This window comes from Petaurus breviceps, unplaced genomic scaffold (assembly GCF_028583685.1).
Source record: "Petaurus breviceps papuanus isolate PSGF00001 unplaced genomic scaffold, PetGlider_PUasm1.0 91023, whole genome shotgun sequence".
NCBI classification, from domain to species: domain Eukaryota; kingdom Metazoa; phylum Chordata; class Mammalia; order Diprotodontia; family Petauridae; genus Petaurus; species Petaurus breviceps.
The window spans coordinates 5,134,753-5,144,414 of NW_027187398.1; positions in this window are offsets into that span (position 1 = coordinate 5,134,753).

Consider the following 9,662-nt stretch of genomic DNA (forward strand, 5'->3'; position numbering starts at 1 on the left):
TCTTATTGTTTCTTGCTGTCTTATAGAGTCAAAAGCTTCCATAAGCTCAGTTCTAATTTTTAAGGATTATTTTCTCCAGTGAGCTTTCACACCTCCAATACAATTTGGCCAATTCTGTTTTTTAAGGAGCTCTCTTCAGTGAATTATATGTATATATATATATTTCCATTTGGTCATTCTGCTTTTTAAGGGATTCCTCTCTTTATAGGACTTTTTGTGCCTCTTTTACCCTTTCGCCTATTCTGTTGTGTTTTTTTTAAGATGTTATTTTCTTCTGTATTTTTTGTGCCTCCCTTACCAAGCTGTTGATGTTTTGTTTTGTTTTTTTATGATTTCCTTGCATCACTTTCAGTTCTTTTCCCAATTTTTCCTTCACCTCTCTGATTTTTAAAATCTCTTCTGGTTCTTCCAGAATTTTTTTTTTTTGTCTGAGACCAATTCACATTTTTCTTTGAGGCTTTGTCTGTAGCTATTTTGACTTTGTTGTCTTTTTCTGAGTTTGTGTTTTGATCTTCCCTGTCATCATAGTAACTTTCTGTGGTCAGATTCTGTTGTTGTTGTTGTCGTTTGCTCATTTTTCTAGCCCATTTCTTGACTTTAAGTTGGGCCTCCTGGAGTGGAAGGGACACTGTTTCAAGCTACAAGTCTTTTATGTTGCTGTTATCAGAGCTAATTCTGAGGATCTGTAAGTTTTCAGTTCTTCCAAAGTGATATGCTTTAAGAAGAGGTATGATTACTGTTCTCCTGGCCTGTGAGTAACTAAAACCACACTTTTCCGCCCTGGAAGAGTGACCTGGGTCCTCACTCCCCTATAGCCACAGGCTCTAGAGTATGTTAGTGCTCCTCCTTGTCCTGAGCCTGCAACTAGGGACCTCTACCCAGTGCCAACACAGGGACTGCGATAATCCCTTCTGACCACTTATCCAACCCCCTTATCTGGGAGCTGGGAGCTCCGGAAGCCATCGCTGCATTCCACTCTCACCTCATGAAACAGACCTTTCCTGCCAACTTTCTAAGTTGTCTAGAGCTAGAAAATTGTTTCTCCCTGTCCTTTTGTTGGCTCTGCCCCTCCAGAATTCATTTTGAGGCATAATTTTAAAGTTGTTTGGAGGGAACTCGGGAGGAAAAGGGAATTTGTGAATCCCTGCCTCCACTCCACCGTCTTCATTGTGCCCCCTCCGTCTGCTCAACATTTTTTAAAAATTAGAGAGTAAATTGTGCCAGGATTAAAATCTTGATTTTTCTTTCTTTTTTAATTTAATACTAATTAGTGGTTTTGGTCTATACTTTCATTTCTTTGCTTCTCTGGTTTAGACATTAGGATTATATTTGTGCCACAAAAATTTTAATTTGAGTGGGATGGGTATTATTTATGTAAACATTTGGTAATATTTATTTGTACAAAGTCTGGAACAGGGTTTCCCCCCGCTTTGGTAGTTCCTTTACTTCAAATTCCTTTTTTGAAACAGGATTGTTCAAGAGCTCTATTTGGTGTCTTGTTAATTTGGATATTTAAAATTTTTGTAGGTAATCCTCTGTTTCATTTAAATTTTCAGCTTCGTAGGCATTTAATTGCATATATTATACTGATAATTCTTCTGATCTCTTCTGTTTGTTGTGATGTTGCCTTGTTCATTTAAAACTTTTTTTTTAAATATTTTGAGTTCTGGAGATAGTCTCTATCCTAGGCAGAAATGGGTCATGTCAGGTGACAACTATGGGGACTAGGAATCTGCTTGGTATCTTGTAGAATAACCTGCACCTTTGGTCATCTTCCCTGAAGAGTGGAAAGAGAAATGAAAACTAATGTCCTGACCTTATGGACACTCTTTAGGGGCTTGACATGATGGGAATTTTCCCAGCCTCTGCTGAGGAATTTATCTTACCTTAAGCCCAGGACTCAGAAAATTCAGAGATTATTTGCTAAGCAAGCACTAGCCTGGCATGGAGATTGAAGCAATAAATCCCAGTTTAGCCTCAGGAACACCTCTGGAACTGTGGGTCAAGGACATTATTATATATTCGTTAATTTATTTTTATTTGTAAAATAGTAATTTTCATTCATGTCTTTTGATTGAAACTCAAAGTCATTTCCAAATATAGTATACTCCGAAATCCATGCAATAAACAAAGAAAAATGTGATAAAGAAAAACAATTAAAGAAAACCAACGGATAGACTAACCTCTTCTGACATGCACCATTCCTCATTCAGTATGCCATACCTCTCTAATGAAAAAGGAGCAATATCTTTCCTTCTCTTTCTGAAGATCAAGGTTGGCCAATAATAATGGTGATGATATATTAATTATTAAATAATATTGCTAAGTATTAATACCAATTACATAAATAACGAATAAATATGAACATTGATGGATATATTATAAAAATAAAATATCAACAGTTAAAATTAATAATATAATAATAGTAATAAGATATTGCTATGCTGTGTTAGTATAGCATTTATATAACACCTACTATGTGTTTTAAAAATAAGTGCTTTAAAAATATCTCATTTGATCTTCATAACAAACCCTGAGAAGCAAAGGAGGAAAAGGAAATATGCATTTATATAGCATCTACTAATATGCTAGGCATTGTGCTAAGGGTTTGACAAATGTGATTTCATTTGATTCTCACAGCCCTTCAAGGTAGATGGTATTATTATTTCCCCATTTTACAGTTGAGAAAACTGGGGCAAGCAAATGAAATTACTTCCCCAAGGTCAAACAGCTAAGACATGTCTGAAGCTGGATCTGAATTTAATCTTTCTGTCTCCAAGCCCAGAGCTCTACCCACTATACCATACAGCTGCCTCACTGCAGCTACTCAATGTTTGGCTCTTTTTAATGTCCTTTTTTTCAACTTCCATCCATTCATTTATTCAGCACTGCTAAATGGTATGTACGGGTATGCCATGCATGAATCTGTTCTGCAACTCAGGCCAAGGAACATACTCATATAAATGCCAGGCTAAAGAATATTCAACTAGGTTGGCTTCTCTTTTTTCTTAAAGATCAGATGTTAAAGCTATTCACAAGTCAGTCCACCCTAATTAGCAAAGGAGCTTTGAATGACTCTGTTTCTGACTTAGGCCAGTTCACCCTTTCTCAGGCAACCTGGTCTATTCCCATCTCACATTCCAGCTGGTTCACCATATCTATGCCAATTTTGCATAGAAACCCAATTGATTTAGCCCAATATAGCTTAGAATATCTAAGCTAAAAGGATCTGCCAGCTTCAACCTCTCCAGTAGCAGGCATGTGCCACCACACCCAGTGGTGCCTCATTATTTTAAAATTAAAACAACCAATAAAGATTTATTAAGTGCCAATCACATGCCAGGCACTGTGCTAAGCTCTGGGGATAAAATGAACAAAAGTTGAAGGTCTCTGGTCCACAGCTTCAGAGGTTAGCTCCTAAACTAAGTCTTATTCCTCTAATCTCTTTGCCAAGTAGATGCTACCAGCACTTCTTAAACTGTGGATCATGACCCTATGTTGGGGGTGGGGGGGGTCTCAAAAAAATTGGCAACTAGGGCAGGTAGGTGGCGCAGTGAATAGAGCACCGGCCCTGGAGTCAGGAGGACCTGAGTTCAAATGCGGCCTCAGACACTTAACACAAAACTAGCTGTGTGACCTTGGGCAAGTCACTTAACCCCAACTGCCCTACCTTCCCCCCTCCAAATAGCAAAAATAAAAATCTAAAAAAGAAAAAAAAAAGAAAGAAACAGCAAAAAAAAATTTTGGCAACAAAAAAAGGTTTTTGAATGCACAGCAACCAAAAATTAATAAAAAATCAAATGTATAATGAGTCCAAGGTGTTTCTGGCAGTGCTTGTCCAGGTTGTATAGCACAACTTCACTGCAGCCTTGGTTCTGAATACAAAGCACTGCACATGTTCTCAGGTCATGCAATGCCAATGAACACTGGTGAAACCATGAATAGAAAAAATTTAAGAAGCCCTATCTAGACAATCAGAATTTCCGATGTCAGAGTGGCAGAATGAGTAGTAGGTTGGCAATCAGAAGACCTAGGTTCTAGTTCTAGCCCTGTTCCTAATTATGTGATCTTTGGCAAGTTTATTTACTATTCTGTGCCTCAGCTGCCTTCTCTGTAAAAATGAAGGGGTTAGACTACTCATCAAAGTTTGCTTCTAGTTCTGCTAAGCAGCACATTTAATGGAGCAAATTTTGCCACAAATAGTTGCACCAAAGTGCAAACCTACCTATGAGAATTATGGAAAGTAACTGTGCATTAGACCTAGAAAAACCAAGCACAACAGTTAAGATTTAAAAATGCAACAGAAGCAATAGTAATAAAAAAAAAAGCAAGAGTAATCAAAAAAAGAGAAATAGCTATAAACTCCTAAAGACAGGGCCAGACCAGCATCTGCAGGGCCAGTGCCTAAGCCATCACAGGAAATGGTCAGACCAGAACCTAGATAGAACATGTTCAACCCATAAGATCAGAAGTCCAATCTGAACCACCTCAGAAAACAAAGTCAGAATACCAGTTGGGTAACCCAATGTCTATGCAGACCATGCCCAAACCAGAGGAAATATAGCAAGAGAAAAGGCCAGGGCAGTAATTGGCAAGCAAAGCACCAGCTTTAGGATCTTGTAGGAGGCCTGCTGACAGTACAGTTAACATTTGCTTGGGGCCCAGAAGTATCACAGTAAGACACAAAGCCAATCATTCAAGACTGTGCAAGGAGACAGAGACAGAAAAGCCACAGTCAAAATCTAAGCCCAGCCACCAGGAAAGCTAAGTGAAACCTAGGAATTCTTGAAGGAGAGGAGGTTTAGTCTTAGCCACCGTATCCAGGCCTAAGCAGAATTTATCCACACCATGAGTGAGTATGGGGTAGCAGAGTCTGACCCAAACACAAAGCCTCAATCCAGAAACTGAGGATGAAAATATAAGTAAACAGAAGGAAACATGGAACAAAATGAAGAAATACCTTCTCCCTATACCAAGATACAGTCAAAATGGGTACATGATTTAGATATAAAGAGTGATACTATAAGCAAACTAGGAGAGCAAGGAATAGTTTACCTGTCAGTCCAATGGAGAAGGAAAGACTTTTATGAGCAAACAAGAGATAGAGAACATTACAAAATGCAAAATGGATAATTTTGACCAAACTGAAAAGTTTTTGCACTGTCAATGAAATTAAGATTAGAAGGGAAGCAGAAAGCTGGGAAACAATTTTTATAGCCAGTGTCTCTGGTAAAAGACTCGTTTCTAAAATATATAGAGAACTGAGTCGAATTTATAAGAATACAAGGAATTCCCCAATTGATAAGTGGTCAACAGATATGAACAGTTTTCAGAGGAAGAAATTAAAGCTATCTATACTCATATGAAAAAGTGCTCTAAATCACTGTTGATTAGAGAAATGCAAATCAAAACATGTCCTTTTTTTCCAACCTTCATTCACTCATTTATTCAGATATCACACTTATCAGACTGACAAAACAAAACAGGAGTAGACAACACAGGAAAATGATAAATGTTGGAGAAGATGTGGAAAATTAGAATACTAATGTCTTTGGAGGAGTTGTGAACTGATCCAATAATTCTAGGGAGCAATTTGGAACTATGCCCAAAAGGCTATAAAATTGTGCATACCCTTTGACCCAGCAATACCACTTCTAGGGCTAAGAGAACATAAAAATGGGAAAAGGACCCATATGCACAAAAATATTGATAGCAGCTCTTTTTGTGATGTCAAAGAATTGGAAATTGAGGGGATGCCCATCAATTGGGGGATGGCTGAACAAGTTGTGGTATATGAATGTAATGGAATATTATTGTGCTATAAGAAATGATGAAGAGGCAGACTTCAGAAAAACCTGGAAAGATTGATATGAACTGATACTGAGTGGAGTGAGCAGAACCAGAAGAACATCATACACAGTAAGAGCCAGAGTCTGTGATGACTGATTTTGGTAGACTCAGCCCTTCTCAGTAATACAAGGATCTAAAACATTTCCAAATGACTCATGATGGAAAATGCCATTCACATCCAGAGAAAGAACTATGGAATCTGAATGCAGAGTGAAGCAGACTATTTTCTTTTTTTGTTTTTTCCTTTCTCATGGTTTCTCCCATTCAATTCTTCTATACAAGAGGACTAATGTGAAAATAGATTTAATAGGAATGTATATGTAAAGCCTATATCAGATTGCAGGCTGTTCTAGGGACAGAGCAGGTGGAAAGGGAGAAGGCAAAGGAAGGGGGGGAAATTGAAAACTTATGGAAGTAAATGTTGAAAACTAAAAATTAATTAAATTTTTTAAAAATGGTAAAGGGACCCACATGTACAAAAATACTCATAGCGGCTCTTTTTGTGGTGTCAGAGAATTGGAAATTGAGGGGATGTCCATCAACTAGGGAATAGCTGGACAAGTTACGGTATACAAAATGTAATGGAATACTATTGTGCTATAAGAAATAAGTAGGTGGACTTCAGAAAAAAAACTGGAAAGACTTATATAAACTGATGCTGAGTGAAAAGAGCAGAACCAGGAGAACACTGTACACAGTAACAGCCATATTATGTGATGATTGATTTTGGTAGATTTAGCTCTTCTCAACAATGCAAGGACCTAAGATAAATGCAAAAGACTCACGATGGAAAATGCTATCCACATCCAGAGAAAACCTTGGAGTCTTAATGCAGATAGAAGCACACTATTTGTTCTCCTTTTCTTTTGTTGCTTTGTTTTTTTCTTCATTTTTAGTTCTAATTCTTCTTTACATTGGAATTAATGTGAAAATGTTTAATATGAATGCATAAGTAGAGCCTATATCTATATATAGAGCAGTCTTGGGGAGAGGGAAGAACAGAGAGGGCAAGAAAATTTAAAACTCATTATGGAAGTGAATGTTGAAAACTAAAGATAAATAAATTTTTTTTTTCAAAGAAATACCTTCTAATGACAGAAGTCTGAGTGGTAAACCCAGAAGGAAAGAATAACTCCACATTAAGACCAAGTAGAGTAGAAAAGAAAAGAATCACCTGGCCACTAGGACAGTAAGAGTATCTGAAAAAAAAAATAGAACAAGAGATAGAAAATGTAAAGTTAAAGGAAATAACAGCAAGGAAGAAAAATAATAAGGAGAAATAACAGCTTGGAACATTTGGTGATAAACCTTACCCAAGAAATGAATTCCCTGAAAGTTAGAATGAGTAAGAAAAATAGAAAAAACATGACAACAAGGAATATTAAAACATCAAAAGATTGAAAAACTAAGGTATACACCATCAAATCCACCTAATTTCTTCTAGCTAAGCAGGTAGGTGGTATAGTAGACGGAGTCCACTGTTTGGAGTCAAGAAGACCTGAATTAAAATCTGCTCTCACACACTAGCTGTATGACCCCAGGATATGAAACTTAACCTCTGTTTATTTCAGTTTCCTCAACTGTAAAATGGAGATAATAGTAGCACCTACCCCTCAAATCAAATGAGGACCAAATGAGATATTTGTAAAGATCCTTAGTGCCTGGCAAATAACAGGTGCTATGTAAATACATGCTTATTCCATTCCATTCTAATATTCTGGATTCCTCAAAACTCTAACAGACCAAATAATTCTTTCTGGGAACAAGTTCTTGAGCCTGGCACAAAGGAATTTCAAGTATCACATAATCAATCAGAACTGAAGTAACCTTTCCTAATGATTTTTAAGAACTGAAGTGTCAATTCAATCATGAGTTATCTGTTGGTATCTCAACCTCCACATGGCTAAAGTAGATCTTAATATCATTTTCCCTACAACCTGCCCTTCCTCCAAAACACTCTTATTTTTCCATGTTAGGAAACTTGGCCATCATATAGTCCAAGATTTTTTTGTTTTGTTTTTTAACTATTTTTTTTGATCAGCAAAAATCTATTCAAACTCCTTCCCACTCTACCCCCAATTAAGAAAAGAGAAATACAAAATTCCTGCTGCAAACATGTAAAGCCAAGCAAAACAAATTCCTGTATTGGTCACATGGGGAAAAACAAAAGCCTTTGCATTCAGAGTCTTTCACTTCTCTCTCAGGAAGTGGATGGCATTTTCATCATTAGTCCTCTGTAATTGTGCTTGGTTATTGCACTAAGAGTTTCTAATTCTTTCAAAGTTGCTCATCTTTTAGCCTATTGTTGCTCTAATTCTTCCCACTTTACTTTGCATCATTTCATACTAGTCTTCTCAAGATGAAGAAATCATGAATCCTTTTCATCATTTCTTAAAGAACAGTATTCTATCACAATAATTTGGTCAGCCATTCTCTAATTGATGGTCACCCCTTCAGTTTCTGTTGAAGGCACTACTATCCTGCCAATTACAAGGTTTGTAGCCTCTGAGCCACAGTTTTTCCCTCTCCCTCATATCCGATCATTGATCAAATCTTGCTAATTATCGCCCCCCCCCAAACCTGCCTAGCATCTGTCTACCTTCACTCCACTTTTCATGCAGACTCTTATCACCTCTCATCTGGACTATTACAATAGCCCCTAATTGTTCTTCTTTCTTCTAAGCTCTGAACTCTCCAATCTGCTAAAATCATCTTCCTAAATTATAGGTCTGAATAGTTAAAAACCTTCAATGGTTCCTATGGCCTTTAGGATTAACTACAAATTCTAGAAAGCATGACACAGTCAATCTCTTCAGGTGGTCCTGAGTATCCAGAAGTCTCTATTCTCAGCTGGGGCTGAAAATATTAAGTCTAGGCTCACAGCCAGTCTTTAGCAAAGCTAGTCCAAGCACTCACTGTGAACATTAATGATGTAAACCTTTTGGTTTACTGGGGTTTAGGGGGCAGGGCAACTTTTTAAACAGCCAATTCAGGCCAGCTGAGGGTCTTCTTCCATCTCCTGATTAGTGCTGTCAAATTATCAAATTTTCCCTGGCAAAAGTAAAGATTTCAGAGTTCAAGAGCTATGAAATATATGAAATACTTATTTTTTTTAGCACCTTTATAGATGTCAAGTTATTTTGTTAGGTAAAAGAACATAAAAACATATTCTGTATAATTAGAATGGCTCCTAAAATGATGGTGCTTTGTAAATTATATTTGAAATCATTGTTTATTCAAGCATAAATTATAAATTCTCCATGTGAATTTTATTTTAGAGGATTTAAATGACTAAATACCAGTTTTGTTACCTATTAGCAGGTGGCTTGGAATAGCAGACTGAATACTGGGCTTAAAGCCAGAAAGACCTGGGTTCAAATTCTATGCCTTATGCTGAGCCAGTCCATTAATCTTTCATCTGTAAAATGAAGGTTATTGGACTAAATGGCCTCTGAGGTTGCTTCCAGCTCTGAGTCTAGTGTCTTGTGATACACATGCAATGTCACGGGGCCAAGACAAGGATGGTTCCAACTTCCTGGGAAAGTTCACCAGGTATCTAAATTCTATAGAGATACTATTATACCATCACTCTAACTGGAATCTTTGAGTTAATTAATTCTAACAAACTTTTCCTTGAATTCACTCAGCCAATGTTGTACAGGAACACCTCATTTTATTGTGTTTTGATTCACAGATACTGAATTTTTTACAAATTGAATGTTTGCAGCAACATTGCATCAAATAAGTCTATGATGCCATTTTTCCAACAGCATGTGCTCACATCATGTCTCTGTGTCAAATTTTGGTAATTC